The sequence below is a fragment of the Musca autumnalis genome, unplaced genomic scaffold (assembly GCF_047663935.1).
Source record: "Musca autumnalis isolate F117 unplaced genomic scaffold, ASM4766393v1 scaffold_4, whole genome shotgun sequence".
Classification (NCBI taxonomy): Eukaryota; Metazoa; Arthropoda; class Insecta; order Diptera; family Muscidae; genus Musca; species Musca autumnalis.
Window position 1 is genome coordinate 40,951,884 of NW_027411977.1, and position 17,174 is coordinate 40,969,057.

At 36.8% G+C, this 17,174-nt stretch overlaps 1 protein-coding gene across 1 annotated transcript in view; it reads left to right on the top strand.

Annotated features, from left to right (window-relative positions):
- Nucleotides 1–17,174, top strand: part of miple1 (midkine and pleiotrophin 1) — a 71,775-nt gene that overhangs the window by 2,391 nt on the left and 52,210 nt on the right. The window lies entirely within an intron of this gene.

Below are 17,174 nucleotides of genomic sequence, written 5' to 3' on the forward strand. Positions count from 1 at the left end.
AGGTCATATATTTGAATAAATTAGTAACGGGATAAGATTCTTGACACTTTGGACCACTTAATAAGAAAAACATTTAAAACTGACAACGCTTCATGATTACATACCGGGCTGTCAAAAATTTTACATCTAACATTGTAAAATTTTATAATATTCAGTCAAACGAATAACAATATTGTTTCGCTCGGCTTTCGTAATATTTTGTCCAAACTTAGTTTAAGTTCGAATATGGGTTATACCGGTCCACACTTTCCGGTACCTCCCCCACAAAAGTTCGGAAATGTTCGGAAACTTTGTGCGCACGATAACTCTTGTAGAAATTAACCGATTTGGTCCATACTTTGTACATCGTAAAACTTCTACCAGACTTAGATGATTTTTCAATATGGACTCAATCGATCCACTCCTTCGAGTACCTGTCACACAAAATTTAGAAAAAGTTCGCTTTGATTTTTATTGTAGCAACTTGTATTTACTGCCCCCATACGACGGTATAAGTTTCATCAGTCCATACTTCCTGAGAAAATAGCCTGAAAGGTACAAAAAAACCCTATGACACCGTGTGTAGTGGTTGAAGCGCAAGATAACTCTCGAACGGATCTGCCGATTCGGTCCAAAACTTGGCCTTCGTAATATTTTGTGCAAACTTAGTTTAAGTTCGAAGATAAGCCTTATCGGTCCACTCCTTCAAGTACCTCCCCCACAAAAATGTGCGGAAAATTTGTGGATAAATTCATTTTAAGACCTGCTCTCGTATCACTTTAGTTTTTGTTGAAGCAACATGCGTTCGCTGCCGCAATTACGACAGTAAACGTTTTTCAGGGGCAAGTCCATACTTCTTTAGAAAACAGCCCGAAAGTTGTAAAAAACCCCTATGGCACCATATGTAGTGGCTGGAGAGCTCGAACCGAATACTGCGTTCGTCCATACTTTGGATATTGTAATATATCTTCGAATATTAGATGAAATTGGAAGCTGGTGCTTATAAGTCCACTCCTTCCGGCACCTCCCCCACAAAAGTTCAAAAATATTCGCTAAAATGGTACGCGCGATTTCTTACAGACGTATCAACCGATTTGGTCCAAACTTTGGATCTCTTAATATTGTCGGAACTTAGTTTATGTTCAAATTTGGGCCCTATCTGTTAAATCCTTGTGGTACCACCCACACAAATGTTCAACCTTTTGGTGTGGCTTAGGGTCTGTTCGAGGCCCTGTTTACAGCGATATTATGTTTTTCGTAGGCCAGTGTGATAACAAAAGCTCTATCTATCGACATCCCCGCAAATTTTTGAGCTTTAAACTTATCCATACTTTTTTCAGTTCATACGCCCAATTTTTGTAAACTCTCCCTAAACACATATTGTTTTTTTTTTGGGAAAAATTATTTCAATCCACAGAGGCTGAGGGTATATCTCTGTCGGCAAAGCCGACTGATACTTTTTTACTTGTTTATCAGCTATTTAATAAAAAAATAGAAAAAAATTTCACGGTGGACTTGGATGCAATTTTCGCGATTTAATATTTAAAATTAATTTTTAACACTAATAGATTGATTTTGATAGATTTTTATACCCTCAGCTCTTATGCTAACACACTTTCATACGGGCAAAATGTGTCTCATCGAAATAATGGTTTTATACCCCAAGTATGTTTGAAATAAATGTGTTTCAGACAATTTGGAGTCGATTTAGCAATGTCCGTCCGTCTCGAACGGAGGAACCGATTGGGTCCAAAATTTGGCCTTTGTAATATTTTGTCCAAACTTAGTTTAAGTTCAAAAATGGGTAATATCGGTCCACTCCTTCTGGTACCTCCCCCACAAAAGTTCAAAAATGTTCGGATAATTTGTGAGCACGATAACTCTTGCAGACAGTAACCGATTTGGTCCATACTTTGCACATCGTGAAGCTTCTACCAGACTTAGATTAGGTTCCAATATGGGTTCGATCTGTCCGCTCCTTCGGGTACCTCCCACACAAAATTTCGGAAAAGTTCAGTTTAGGACCTGCTCTCGAATCGCTTTGATTTTTGTTGTAACAACTTGTAATCACTGCCCTCCATACGACGGTACAAGTTTTATCAAGCGCAAGTCCATACTTCCTGAGAAAATAGCCTAAAGATAAAAACCCTATAACACGGTGTGTAGTGGTTGCAGTGCAGTATAACTCCCGAATGGATCTGCCGATTCGGTCCAAAATTTGGCCTTTGTAATATTTTGTCCAAACTTAGGTTAAGTTCGAAGATAAGCCATACCGGTCCACTCCTTTAGGTACCTCCCCCACAAAAGTTCAAAAATGTTCGGAAACATTGTGCGCACTATGACTCTTAAAGGGAGTGACCGATTTGGTCCACACTTTACACTTCCTAATATATCTACCAGATATATATCAGGTTCGAATATGGACAATATTTTTCTACTCCTTCCGGTACCTCCCACACAAAACTTCGGATAAGTTCACTTTAAGACCTGCACTCGAATCACTTCGATTTTTGTTGAAGCAACTTGCATTCGCTGCCTCCATTACGACGGTAAAAGTTTTTTCAGTGGCAAGTCCATACTTCTCGGGAAAACAGCCCAAAAGTTGTAAAAACCCCCTATGGCACCATATGTAGTAGCTGGAGAGCACAATAACTCTCGATCTGATAAACCGGTTTGGTTCAAAATTTGGCCTTCGTCATATTTTGCCCAAACTTAGTTTAACTTCAAAAATGGCCCATATCGGTTCAACATTTGTGTCCAAGTGCAGTTTAGGGTCTGTGTGGAGATCCTTTGGAAATTTATACCGATGATGTTCTTCGTGGTGCTGTTTACAGCCAAATTATATTTTCCGTGGACAAGTCCATGCTTCCTGACATGCTGGTCCAACAGGTGTACGATCTGCCCGTAGATGAAAGTTTTCAATACAATTTTCCTTTATTTGTTATTTTACCAAAAAATACAAAATTGCATTTTTTAACATTTGTTTAAATCATTTCATCATTTCATTTAAGTCCTCCTTGGTAGTGGGATTCAAATGAGTGCATTTTTCTCTTATTTTTTTAAATTTGTCAATACTAATATTGATGTTGTACTTGTTTCGGCTGAGGGTCATTAAAAACCTGTGTTTTTATTTTTAATTTTTGTTCTCTTTATTCATCCAATAGTTTGATTGTCCTCGACAATCTCTGGCAAAAAACAATATATTGCAAAAAGATAAACATTCTAGTATAACACAAACATTACATTATTTTAGGAGAAAAACGTCTATCCCAATTTTAAAGAAAGAGATTAAAAAGGGATCCAACTTCGACACTACAAAGCAAAAATAATAAATTGGCCGAAAAATTATATAATCAAAACAACATAACTATCGTATGTTGACGACAATTCAATCAATTCACTTGACGAAGGACTCAATATATAATATCAAAGATGCAATGGATTTTAAGGCAAAAATTAACAATATGAATATCAATGACGACGAAATATTAATTTGCTTTGACGTAGTGTTGTTATTTCCAAGCTTACCAATAAATTTAGCATTAAAGACCATCACGGAAAAATGGAATATACTTAAGGACCACACAAGAATACCCAAAGATTTATTTAGATATTTCATATTTGAAGATAAAGTGTACGAGCAGCGAAAAGGACTTCCAATGGGATCGCCAGCGTCACCGATTATTGCTGACGTAGTAATGGAAGAATTATTGGACGCTTCTATTGAAAAGCTGACTGTATATTTTGTATAATTAAGAAAACTGAAAACGAAAATACACTGATGATTTTGAACTCATTCGACAAGAACATCCAGTTTACACATGAAATAGAAAAACATAATAAGCTACCATACCTAGATGCAATTATAACACGACTAGGCAATGAACTTAAGTTAGATTGGTACCAAAAACCAGCAGCGTCCGGACGATTGATAAACTTTTATTCAAAGCATCCCAGAAGAGTGAAGGTGAATACAGCTATGAATTTCATCATCAGGATTTTCAGTATAACACTATGCATTACATATTTAAACTACAAAACCCCTAGCAGGGTTTTGTCCTGTCAGATCCAGTTCGGATTTTATGGCCTCATCTAAACCGGGCTAAAACTACACTTTTTTGCATTTATCAGGCCTTTATATCAGAAGCGAATACGAATTTGTCCTTGCTGTCTTTAGCAATATTGTAGCCCTAAGCTAGTAGAACTTATCTTTTAAAAAAACCCACATAAGAAAATCTCCATCTAGGGCATCAAAATCTATAAAATATAGAACATTTTAAATAATTGCTGAAATTCTCATCAGTATCGGCTAAACTATTTGGAGTTTAACCAAGTAACCTTTTGCAACAATCTTCCAAATAAAGTTCTCAACAATTCTTCAGAACGCTCTGAAACTCTAAATTGCCTACTTCATGTTGTTTCAGCGGAATCTTTTACAACACGTATTTCAAACTCAGTTCACACCAACAGTTTATTCTCGAATTTCGCAATTCACTATTTTATTGACATTTTTATCAAATCGTCGTTGAAAAATGTACTGAAAACAAGTAAAAAAAGTATCAGTCGGCTTTGCCGACAGAGATATACCCTCAGCCTCTGCAAATTGAAACACTTTTTTCACAAAAAACTTATGTATTTAGGGGGTTTCAAAATTTTGGTCGTATGAACCGACAAAAATGTCGATTAGGATTAAAGTTCAAAAATTTTGCGAAAAAGGTACTTAAAGGAACAGACCGACATAGACCATGGGGGTGCCATAGAAGGTTTTTACACCCTTCAAGAAGTATGGACTTGCCCCTGAAACAACTTTTACCATTATAATTGAGGCAGCGAATGTAAGTTGCTTCAAAAAAATCAAAGTGATTCAATATCAGGTCTTAAAGTGAACTTATCCAAAAATTTGTGTGGGAGGTACGGGATGGAGTGGACAAATATAGTCCATATTCGAACCTGATCTATATCTGGTAGATATTATCAGAATGTGTAAAGTATGGACCAAATCCGTCACTCCCATCAATAGTTATCGTGCGCACAATTTTTCCGAATATTTTTGAACTTTTGTGGGGTAGCTACCTGAAGGAGTGGACCGATATGGCTTATCTACGAACTTAAAGTAAGTTTGGAAACAATATTACGAAGGCCAAATTTTGGCCGGAATAGGTATTTCCGTTCGAGAATTATCATGCGCTTCCACCCATAAACATGGTGTCATAGGGTTGGTTTTTCAACTTTCAGACTATTTTGGAACAGGAAGTATGGACTTGCCCCTGAGGAAACTTGTACCTTCGTATAGGGGACAGTGAATACAAGATGTTACAACAAAAACCAAGGCTAATCGAGAGCAGGTCCTAAACTGAACTTTTCCGAAATTTTGTGTGGGAGGTACTCGAAGGAGTTTACCGATTGAGTCCATATTGAAATCTCATCTAAGTCTGGTAGAAATTTCATAATGTGCTAAGTATGGACCAAATCGGCTACTCCCTTTAAGAGTTATCGTACGCACAAATTTTCCGAACATTTTCGAACTTTTGTGGGGGAAGGAAGTGGACCGATATGATCCATCTTTGAACTTGAACTAAGTTTGGACAAAATATTACGAAAGCCAAATTTTGGACCGAATCAGCAGATCCGTTCGAGAGTTATCTTGCGCTCAAACCACTAACACGGTGTCATAGGGTTTTTTGTAACTTTCAGGCCCATTTTCTCAGGAAGTATGGACTTGCCTCTAATGAAACTTACAGTGTCGTATAGAGGACAGCGAATACAACTTGCGTAAACAAAAATCAAAGCGATTCTAGACCAGGTCCTAAACTGAACTTTTCCGAAATTTTGTGTGGTAGGTACCCGAAGGAGTGGACCGATTGAGTCCATATTGGAACCTCATATAAGTTTGGTAGAAATTACACGATGTGCAAAGTATGGACCAAATCGGTTATTCCCTACAATAGTTATCGTGCGCACAAGTTTTGCGACAATTTTTGAACATTTGTGGGGGAGGTACCTGAAGAAGAAGACAGACGGACAGACATTGCTAGATCTACTCAAAATTGTCTGAAACGGATATCGTAGAAACATACTTGGGGTCTAAAACCATTATTTCGATGAGGCACATTTTTGGTCGTATCAAAGTGTAAATACCCTCTTTAGCCTAAAGGCTGAGGGTATAACAACGGCATAGAGGCATTTTACACTAATGACACGTTCTGAAGAGTTGTGTATTACATTCCAGGGAATATTTTTCCAAAAGAAAATATTCAGAAAAAATTAACGGTTTTGGAGATACTGTGCGAAGTGTATAAAAATTGTGGAATTTTTGCATATATTTTGAAATTTGAGGCAATAAATGTAGATTTTCGAGTTCATTATTTCTACAAATATTTTATTCTTGTTCTTATCTACAAATTTGCTTCAGAGGTCAGAAGAAGATTCGCATTGGTTTCAGAGTTATAGCCCCGAATTTCTTTAAAAACTCAATATTTAACCATGTTTAGATGGGGCCATAGAATCCGAGCTGGATCTGAGTCTGTACTTTCAAAAAATCCTCAGTTCGAATTGTTTGCACAAGATCACCCTAAAAATTTTGCAAAGTGTAATTAAATGAAATTAACGTTATTTTTGGCTTTAATAGGCAAAAGTTAATAAATTCTAGCTACAGGAAATCATTTGTGAGAAAAAAGGTCAAAAAGTCATAACCCTAAAGAATATATTTAAATTTTCAATTAATTTTGCATGCAAATTATTGGAATTTCTATTCTTCAGTAGTTGTCATTCAACGGTATAAAATATGTCTCTGATATCAAATGATAAAGAAGATATCACAAAATGTACCTAGCATAATTTTCCCAATACCTTTAATAACGACCAACCGTGTTTATCAGCAATCATTTCTATGGCACAAACGATTATAGATATTTGTAAAGCTCTCCATTTTCCCTTCAACGGATGTTTTCTAGAACTTATCGTTTTCGAGAAAACCAGCGCTGGCCTAGGGGCCCCAGTAGTGAAGCCGCCCCATGTTACCATTAGACTGAACCAAAAAAAGCACTAAATTTCTTTTGATACCCTCCACCATAGGATGGGGGGTATAATAAGTTTGTCATTCCGTTTGTAACTACTCGAAATAATCATTGTAGACCCCACAAACTATATATATTATTGATCAGCGCGCAATTCTACATCGATATAGCCATGTCCGTCCGTCTGTCCGTCTGTGGAAATCACTCTAGCGTCCGAAAGGATTGACGTAGGTGGATGAAATTTTGGGAAAATCTATTATATGTACATAGGACTTTTGGTATTGAAAGCGGGCTATGTAGGTCCACGCTTTCGTATAGCCCCAGTCGTTTTAAGGAATTTTTAAGATATTTGTCCCATTTTACCACCGAATTGGTTGTAATTTGGTATTTTGTGTCTCCAGAGGCCAAAAAACATGCCTACCAAAGTTGGTTTATATAGGTCCACGTTGTGGTATAGCCCCCATATAACGCCCCATATAAAGTACGCGTCAATTTAATATATTTTTAATGTATTAGTCCCATTTGACAACAGAATCGGTTGTAACTTTGTATTTTCTGTTTCCAGAGGCTAAGAAACATTTCTACTATAAAACGTTTATATAGGTCCACGTTTTGATATAGCCCCCATAGGACGATATCTCCCGATTTTCGGTATTTTGAAGGTTTTGGCCTCATTATCACACCGAGATGGCTGAAATTTGGTATTAAGTCTTCGTTGGGGGTATAAAACTTTCCCCAAGAAATTTGTAGGTATAGGTACACGCCATCATGTAGCCCCCATAGAACAGTACCTTCCGATTTTCGGTATTTTGAAGGTTGTGGCCACATTAATCCACCGAAATGCCTGAAATTTGTGGTGGAGGGTATAAAAAGTTCGGCCTGATCGAACTTAAAGCTTTTCCTACTTGTTTGGAACTTGTATCGCCTAAATTTGTTTCCATTTGACCCAAAAACCTTATATGAAATTTTATGGCGATCGGTTAACTCGAACGATATTTCTTTCCATAGTAATTTGTATGGGTCAAATGTGAATACTCACGAAAATTATCCAAAGGCCGCAATTATGGTCCAATCTTTACCAATTCATTGTTGCGATTTCTACAACAAATTATGATGATCGGTTAACGATTTTAAACATTAATATAGCCCGTTTTACTTTTAGGTGAGACTGTATTATATTCTGAAATTTGCTGGAAGATATGTTCAGCGGTTGAGTCCATAAATTAAAAAGAAGCAAAAGCTAGCAAATGAATATAATTCAGGGGGATGTGTTAACGTCACCCGATCGGCAACAAACTTACTACTTATCGTTTTCGTTCGGATCAAATGGAAAACTTTTGGAGGCTATGCATAAAAAATGCTTTGTTGAGACCGTCTAATATACATACGTTGGCCCGTCGAGTATTAAACTTCGCTGGGCCAAATTTGAATTCTCAAGAAAATTATGTAAAGGCTGCAATTATGGTCCAATCGATGAAAAAACTTTGGCAATTCATTGTTGCGATTTCTACAACAAATTATGATGATCGGTTAACGATTTTAAACATTAATATGGCCTGTTTTACTTTTAGGTGAGACTGTATTATATTCTGAAATTTGCTGGAAGATATGTTCAGCGGTTTTTGAGTCCATAAATTAAAAACAAGCAAAAGCTAGCAAATGAATATAAGTCAGGGGGATGTGTTAACGTTACCCGATCGGCAACAAACTTACTACTTATCGTTTTCGTTCGGATCAAATGGAAAACTATTAGAGGTTATGCATAAAAAATGCTTTGTTGAGACCGTCTAATATACATACGTTGGGCCGTCGAGTATTAAACTTCGCTGGACCATATCTATTAAACATCGTCCCTGTTAAAATTTTACATGACAAGAAGAATATTTATTTGTGTGTCACATCACTTAATAATAGTATTTTAGCGATTTAATTTGTTTACGATCTCGTACTGCCCTTCAACTTTCGTTTATGGCCTGAAATTGAAATGAAAACCTTTCTGTTGATAAATGAGCAAAAGGATTCCCAGTTGACATCAAAAAGTGTTTTGGGGGATGAAGGAAAAAATACTCTGCATCACTTATATTATAATTTTCTATCATTAAGCAAAAATACAACTTCATGCCACAGGGGATACATATTTTGCACTTACTCATACTTATGCGAATTAATGGGCCACATTATTTCAAATCACATTTCTTTAGCTTTTTTTCATTCGTTATTAATGAAGATTTATGTATAGAATATACTGGAGAATTCTAACCCCCTTCAAGTTTTGAACTTGGATGAAGTTATGAAAACCTTTTTTGATTCCAAGTTCAAAGTAAAACTGATTTGTTTTCTTCCCCCGTTCCAGCTATGAATGTATGTTTGCCACTTTTGTTATTGCGTTGGTTGTTTTTGTGATGAACTTGCTAAACGTGGTATTTCATTTATTTTTATTTCATTTCACCAACGCCACCCATTTCCACTCCTCAAAAAATAACACAGGCATAGCATAACAGCATTAAACGTATAGCAAATCCTCATTCGAGGGGGTGGTTAAATCCCTGGGGGAGTTATAAAACAATATTTGTTTGGATGGCTATGCATGCATAGGCAGAAATGGCGACATTATATTATTTTCTATTTTCTCTAACCACCACAAGTCTACGTTGTTAATAATAAATTTATGCTTGTTTGTTTAGAGCGGCAATTTATAAAAAAAGAAAGCTAAAGCCAGCTAACCCGCGGTGTTATGACAATGTTTTTTATATAAGTTTGTGGCATGTTTTTCCATTGCTAAAAGGAGGCGTTACACCGCCTATGGAAGTCATAAACAGGAAGTTCTGGAAAAAACAACACTGAGTCAACAAACGCCCTATTATGTAAACAATTCTTAGAAACATAGATGAAACTTTTTTTTTAAGTTGTGCTCCTTATTTAATGCTAGCAGGACAGCTCGTGTTCAACTGATTATGTTTTTTCGTGAAACACAAATATTTTTTTATACCCTCAGCCTTTAGGCTATGAAGGGTATACACTTTCATACGGGCAAAATGTGCCTCATCGAAATAATGGTTTTAGACCCCAAGTATGTTTGGACGAAATGTGTTTCAGACAATTTGGAGTCGATTGAGCAATGTCCGTCCGTCTGTCTGTCTGTCTGTCTGGCTGGCTGGAGCGCACGATAACTCTCGAACGGATGAACCGATTCGGTTCAAATTTTGGCTTTCGTAATATTTTTTCCAAACTTAGTTTAAGTTCGAAGATGAGCTATATCGGTCCACACCTTCCGGTACCTCCCCCACAAAAGTTCGAAAATGTTCGGAAAATTTGTACGCACGATAACTCTTGAAGGGTGTAACCGATTGGGTCCATACTTTGCCCATCGTGGAGCGTGTACCAGACTTAGATCAGGTTTTAATATGGACTCAATCGGTCCACTCCGTTGGGTACCTCCCACACAAAATTTTGGAAAAGTTCAGTTTAGGAACATCTCTCGAATCGCTTTGATTTTTGCTTTAGCAACTTGTATTCACTGCCCTCCATACGACGGTATAAGTTTCATCGGGGACAAGTCCATACTTCCTGAGAAAATAGCCAGAAAGTTGCAAAAAACCCCTATGACACAGTGTGAGGAGGTTGGAGGGCAAAATAACTCTCGAACAGGTCTGCCGATTCGGTCCAATGTTTGGCCCTAGTAATATTTTGTCCAAACATAGTTTAAGTTCGAAGATAAGCCATATCGGTCCACTCTTTCAGGTACCTCCCCCACAAAAGTTCAAAAATGTTCGGAAATATTGTGCGTACGATAACTCTTGAAGAGAGTGGCCGAATTGGTCCATACTTTACACATCCTAATATATCTACCAGATATAGATCAGGTTCAAATATGGACTATATTTGTCCACTCCATCCGGTACCTCCCACTCAAAATTTCGGATACATGTTCACTTTAAGACCTGCTTTCGAATCACTTTGATTTTTGTTGAAGCAACTTGCATTGCTGCCTCAATTGCGATGGTAAAAGTTGTTTCAGGGGCAAGTTCATACTTCTTGAGCAAACATCCCTGAAGGTCTAAAAAACCCCTATGGTACCATATGTAGTGGATGGAGATCCATTCTTTTTAGTATCTCCTCCGCAAAACTTTTGATATTAAATCCTAATCAACATTTTTGTCAGTTCAATCGCCCAAAATTCCCTAAATACATGCGTTTTTTGGAAAAAAAATTGTTTCAATATACACAGGCTGAGGGTATATCTCTGTCGGCAAAGCCGACTGATACTTTTTTACTTGTTACTTTTAAGTTACATGGTACTCTTGAAGCAACTTTAAATAGAAGGTGTTTACACCTGAGAAGTTTTTGCGGATTCTGAAACTACAATGTTCATAGATGAGAAAAATAAAATAAATACAGAAAATCGCTGGAGCGCTTTTTCAATAAATCGCGATTCAAGTTGAAATTTCTATGGTTTTTTAGCATTTTACAATTTTGCTTGGAAACCGCAAGTCCTATCGGAATATAACTATAGAAAATGGTGTAGCTATGAAAATTCTGTACAAGAATTGCCTTTCTGGTATCTTCGTAGTTTTTACCGTTTTTGAGATATAGAAATTCAAATTGGTACAATGCACTGACTGTATCGTCTCCTTATAAAACAGTGTCAGGACTACAATTTCCCAACTTAAACTTATATATCTCAAAAATGGTACAACCTAGGAAAAAACAAGTAAAAAAGTATCAGTCGGCTTTGCCGACAGAGATATACCCTCAGCCTGTGTATATTGAAACAATTTTTTTTCCAAAAAACGCATGTATTTAGGGAGTTTTAAAAATTTTGGGCGTTTGAACTGACAAAAATGTTTATTAGGATTTAATATCAAAAGTTTTGCGGAGGAGATACTAAAAAGAACGGATCTCCAGCCACTACATATAATACCATATGGGTTTTTTAGAACTTCAGGGATGTTTGCTCAAGAAGTATGAACTTGCCCCTGAAACAACTTTTACCATCGCAATTGAGGCAGCAATGCAAGTTGCTTCAACAAAAATCAAAGTGATTCGAAAGCAGGTCTTAAAGTGAACATGTATCTGAAATTTTGAGTGGGAGGTACCGGATGGAGCGGACAAATATAGTCCATATTTGAACTTGATCTATATCTGGTAGATATATTAGGATGTGTAAAGTATGGACCAATTCGGCCACTCTCTTCAAGAGTTATCGTACGCACAATTTTTCCGAACATTTTTGAACTTTTGTGGGGGAGGTACCTGAAGGAGTGGACCGATATGGCTTATCTTCGAACTTAAACTATGTTTGGACAAAATATTACTAAGGCCAAACTTTGGACCGCATCGGCAGACCTGTTCGAGAGTTATTTTGCCCTCCAACCTCCTCACACGGTGTCATAGGGGTTTTTTGCAACTTTCAGGCTATTTTCTCAGGAAGTATGGACTTGCCCCTGATGAAACTTATACCGTCGTATGGAGGGCAGTGAATACAAGTTGCTAAAGCAAAAATCAAAGCGATTCGAGAGATGTTCCTAAACTGAACTTTTCCAAAATTTTGTGTGGGAGGTACCCGACGGAGTGGACCGATTGAGTCCATATTAAAACCTGATCTAAGTCTGGTACACGCTCCACGATGGGCAAAGTATGGACCAAATCGGTTACACCCTTCAAGAGTTATCGTGCGTACAAATTTTCCGAACATTTTCGAACTTTTGTGGGGGAGGTACCGGAAGGAGTGGACCGATATAGCTCATCTTCGAACTTAAACTAAGTTTGGACAAAATATTACGAAAGCCAAAATTTGAACCGAATCGATTGATCCGTTCGAGAGTTATCGTGCGCTCCAGCCAGCCAGACAGACAGACAGACGGACGGACATTGCTCAATCGACTCCAAATTGTCTGAAACACATGTCGTCCAAACATACTTGGGGTCTAAAACCATTATTTCGATGAGGCACATTTTGCCCGTATGAAAGTGTATATACCCTTCATAGCCTAAAGGCTGAGGTATAATTACGAAAGCCAATCTTGTAGAGAATTTTTGCAGCTACAACATTTTCTTTAGTCCCATTCGGATAGGTGTTTCGGTTTTCAAGCAACATCCTGAAGACCTGAGAAAAAATCTAAATGATTGATCTGAACTTCTATATCTCAGAAACAGTAAAACCTACGAAAATATAATACAGGTCAATCTTATACAGAATTTTCACTGCTACAACATTTACTTTAATCCCATTTCGATAGGACTTGCGGTTTCCAAGCAAAAACGTGAAAACCTTAAAAAAACCTAAAAATATGAACTTTGACCGCGATTTATTTAAAAATCCCTCCAACGATTTTTTTTGTTTTTGGATTTTTTCTCATCTATAAACATTGCTGTTTCAGAATCCGCAAAAACTTCTCAGGTGTAAACGGTTTTCACTTAAAGTTAGTTAAGGCGCACCATGTATGGCGTTGTTTTATAAGGTTGCGATATAGTCAATGCATTGTCCCTATTTGAACTTCTATATCTCAATAACGGTACAACCTACAAAATTATCATACAGGTCAATCTTGTACAGAATTTTCATAGCTATAACATTTTCTTTAGTCCCATTTCGATAGAACTTGCGGTTTCCAAGCAAAATCGTGAAAACCTAAAAAAAACCCTAAAAATGTCAACTTGCATCGCGATTTATTTAAAAAGCGCTCTGGCGAGTTTTTTTTTTAATTTTTCTCATCTATGAACATTGTAGTAAGCACCTTTCATTTAAAGTTGCTTTAAGAGCACCTTGTATATAATAGGGTTATGACTTTTTAAAACCTCGTATCCCTGTATGATATTTCGATGAGTTTTTACCTAAGCTTACATAAAATCTTAATTATAAAGTGACAAAAACATAATATGCAAAATCGGCGAAAAAATCGGGAGCTATATCGAAATTTGAACCGATGTTTGCGAAAATCGGTGAAACTACCCAGGGGCCATATACAATTTGAAGGCTATTCGATTAAAATTGACCGAGTTAAAAAAAAACCGATTAAAGATATATATAAATCTGAACCGATATGGACCGGAGTTGATTGTTTTCATTCCTGTGCCCTCATAAGCACTTTTGCAAAAATTCATCAACCTAGATCAAAGCCTTCTATTTTTGTCCACATTTGTATGGAAGCGGCAACACTGTGCGTCGTATGTTAGTTTGAGTTCTGTGGACGCATTGCGCTTCGGCACCATCAACTTGGTCTTGTCGCCGCCAGACCCACTTAAGCAGATTTACCTTCAACTTTCTTAAAGTTATCAGTAGGGTTTTGGGTTTTCCCGGTTTTTATCATTCCCGGGAAACGGGAATCAAAAAATCGCCATTCCCGGGAATCCGGGATTTCCCGGGAAATTTTAAAATACGAGAGTGGATCAATATTTCCGTAATTTTTTATCTCCCCATAGTAACTTATATGAAATACAATATTTTCAAAGAGTTGCGGGCTGACACGTTTTCGCTCTATCGATTAAAAACGAAAAAATATAGAAAAATGCACCATATTGCCCGGATTTTGCCAACACTGACTATTTCCATTATTCAAGGCTAATGAAATCGCTCTATGGAAAGTGATTTATTTGGCTCAAACAATTAAGTTATTGATTAGAAATTCCAATTTTATCGACCTCGAAAATCGTATGTTTTATTATTATGCTTAAGATTGCTTGAAACAAGTAAGAAAGTATCAGTGCGGACTGAGATATACCCTACTTCTGACGTTTCTAGGAACTTTTTGAGTTTTTGAGCCACTTCCTAAGAAAATGTGGATTTGACCCGAAAAAATTTACCGTTTTAACTAGGGCACAAAACATGTTACGAGAGATGGACTGTTAAACTGCACTTTTCCTAAATTTTGTGTTGGAGGTACCCGAAGGGCTGGACCGATATATTCCATATTCCAACCTGATACATGACTAGATGAAATAATACGAGATGCAAAGTTAGAACCAATCAGAAACTTCCTGCGGAAGTTATCTTGCCAATTTTCAATTTTAGTTGTTGCCGTCAAGGTTTCTTGGAGCTTTTAAGACATTATCTCAGGAAGTATGGACTTGCCCCCGACAAAATTTGTACCGTCGTAAATGGGGCCGTAAAGACAAATTGCTGAAAAAATTTCAAATCGATCCGAGAGGAGCTCTAAAACTTAACTTTTTGCGAATTTTGTGTGGTACCCGTCCTATGCCTGGAACTAATATTACCATATGCAAAATTATGACCGATTCGGTTATTCCCTTCGAGAGTTATCGTGCGCACCATTTTAGCGATAATTGTTAAACTTTTGTGGGGAAGGCACCGGAAGTAGTGGACCACCGATATGGTCCATCTTCGAACTTAAAAGTTTGTTTTTGGTGTAGCTCTTATAACTTATTCCCTGAAAACACTTTTGTAGATTAAAGTTATTTCCAAATATTTTGTAATTTATTGATTCTGTAAAATCTAATAGAATTCTGATTCTATGGTATAAAAGTGACGGGCATAGTCTATTCATTAATTCAATATTAGTTGTGATAAATATAAAAAGATATTTCCCGATTTCCCGGGAAATACGATTTTGTTTCCCGGGAAAATCCCGTAATCGAAAAACCGAGAATTCCCGGGAAATCCCGGTGCGGAATTTCCCTACCCAAAACCCTAGTTATCAGTAAGGGAAGATACTGATCATCCCATGATGTCTACCCAGCAAAATAAATTGGAAGTAGTGCAATGCAGACTAGTTCTTTCACGGCATGTTTTGATGCAGTTCAAACGGAGTCGTGAAAAAGGCACTCCATTCCTTTTCCTTTCCTTTCTTCTCATTTTTTACAACATCTGGATGCAGTTCAATCGGAGTTGTGAAAAAGGCACTCCAATTCCTTACATTTTAACAGCATTTGGATGCGATCCAACGATTGACATCCATTTCTTACATTTAAATTGTCAATTTCTAAAGTTTTTGTATAAAATAAAAAATACAACCAAAAGTTGGGAACATTTTTAACGGTAGCTCACGAGAAAATGAAATGCTGTTGGAGTACTTGTCGAAATCTCAACTGGTGATTCAGCTTGGATTAAATGGAGAGCGGACGAAAAAACTCAGTTGCGATTGAATTTAATGAGGAAATTTCATAATCCGTGTTAATGGAATAAAGTTATTATTAGTACTCTTGTTTTACACAAACAATAAATTATTTTTATTTATTTTGGGATAGTTTGCAATGGCTTGCATTTTTATTGCATACTAGCAAAGTGCCCGCTACTTCGTATGCGGAAAGGATATAAAAACAAATAAACAATATATAATATAGAAATGGCGAACACGGAAAATTTTATTGTACTTATACAAATTTTAATCAATATTTATTATTATTTTAGTACTGTTCGTACCGCTTTAGTTCGATTTTCAAAAAGATCAGCCGTATATCACCCTTACATGTTAACAGCTAGACCAAAAATGTACACCAATACTCACACTTAATCCAAAAAATACAGATTACGGCACTGTCCCTACACCCAATAGTACGATTTTCCAAAACTAACTCAATCCTTCACTTCACCAGTAACCTTAATTCCAAAAAACAGGATTCCAGCGCTATCGGTGCACTCACATTGTACCATTTGGTATATTTCGTGGCCATGTCCCAATCCTACACTCCAATCGTAGTCTTACCAAATTCCAGCTCTATCCGTTCCCACAAATACCCACTGTACTAAATTTAGTACCATTTAGTACTTTTCGTACCCATAAGTACGAATTTCAAAAACTTCCTCAATCCTACACTTCAACAATAATCTCAATTCCAAATTTCAGGATTCCATATTCCAAATCCCAATTGTACCAAATTTAATACTTTTCGTTCCCATAAGTACGAATTTCCAAAACTACCACAATCCTATACTCCAACAGAAATCTCAATTCCACATTACAGGATTCTAGGTCTATTCGTTGGCCCAAATCCAAATTATACAAAATTTATTGCTTTTCGTATCCATAAGTACGAATTTCCAAACTACCTTAATCCTACACTTCAACATTAATCTCAGTTACGAATTAAAGGTTTTCAGCTCTATTCGTTCACCCAAATCCAAAGTGTACCATTTTTCTTATCCGTAAGTAAGAATTTGCAAAACTAACTCCATCTTACACCCCAACAGCAAGCTTAATTCTAAATTTCATTATTCCAGCT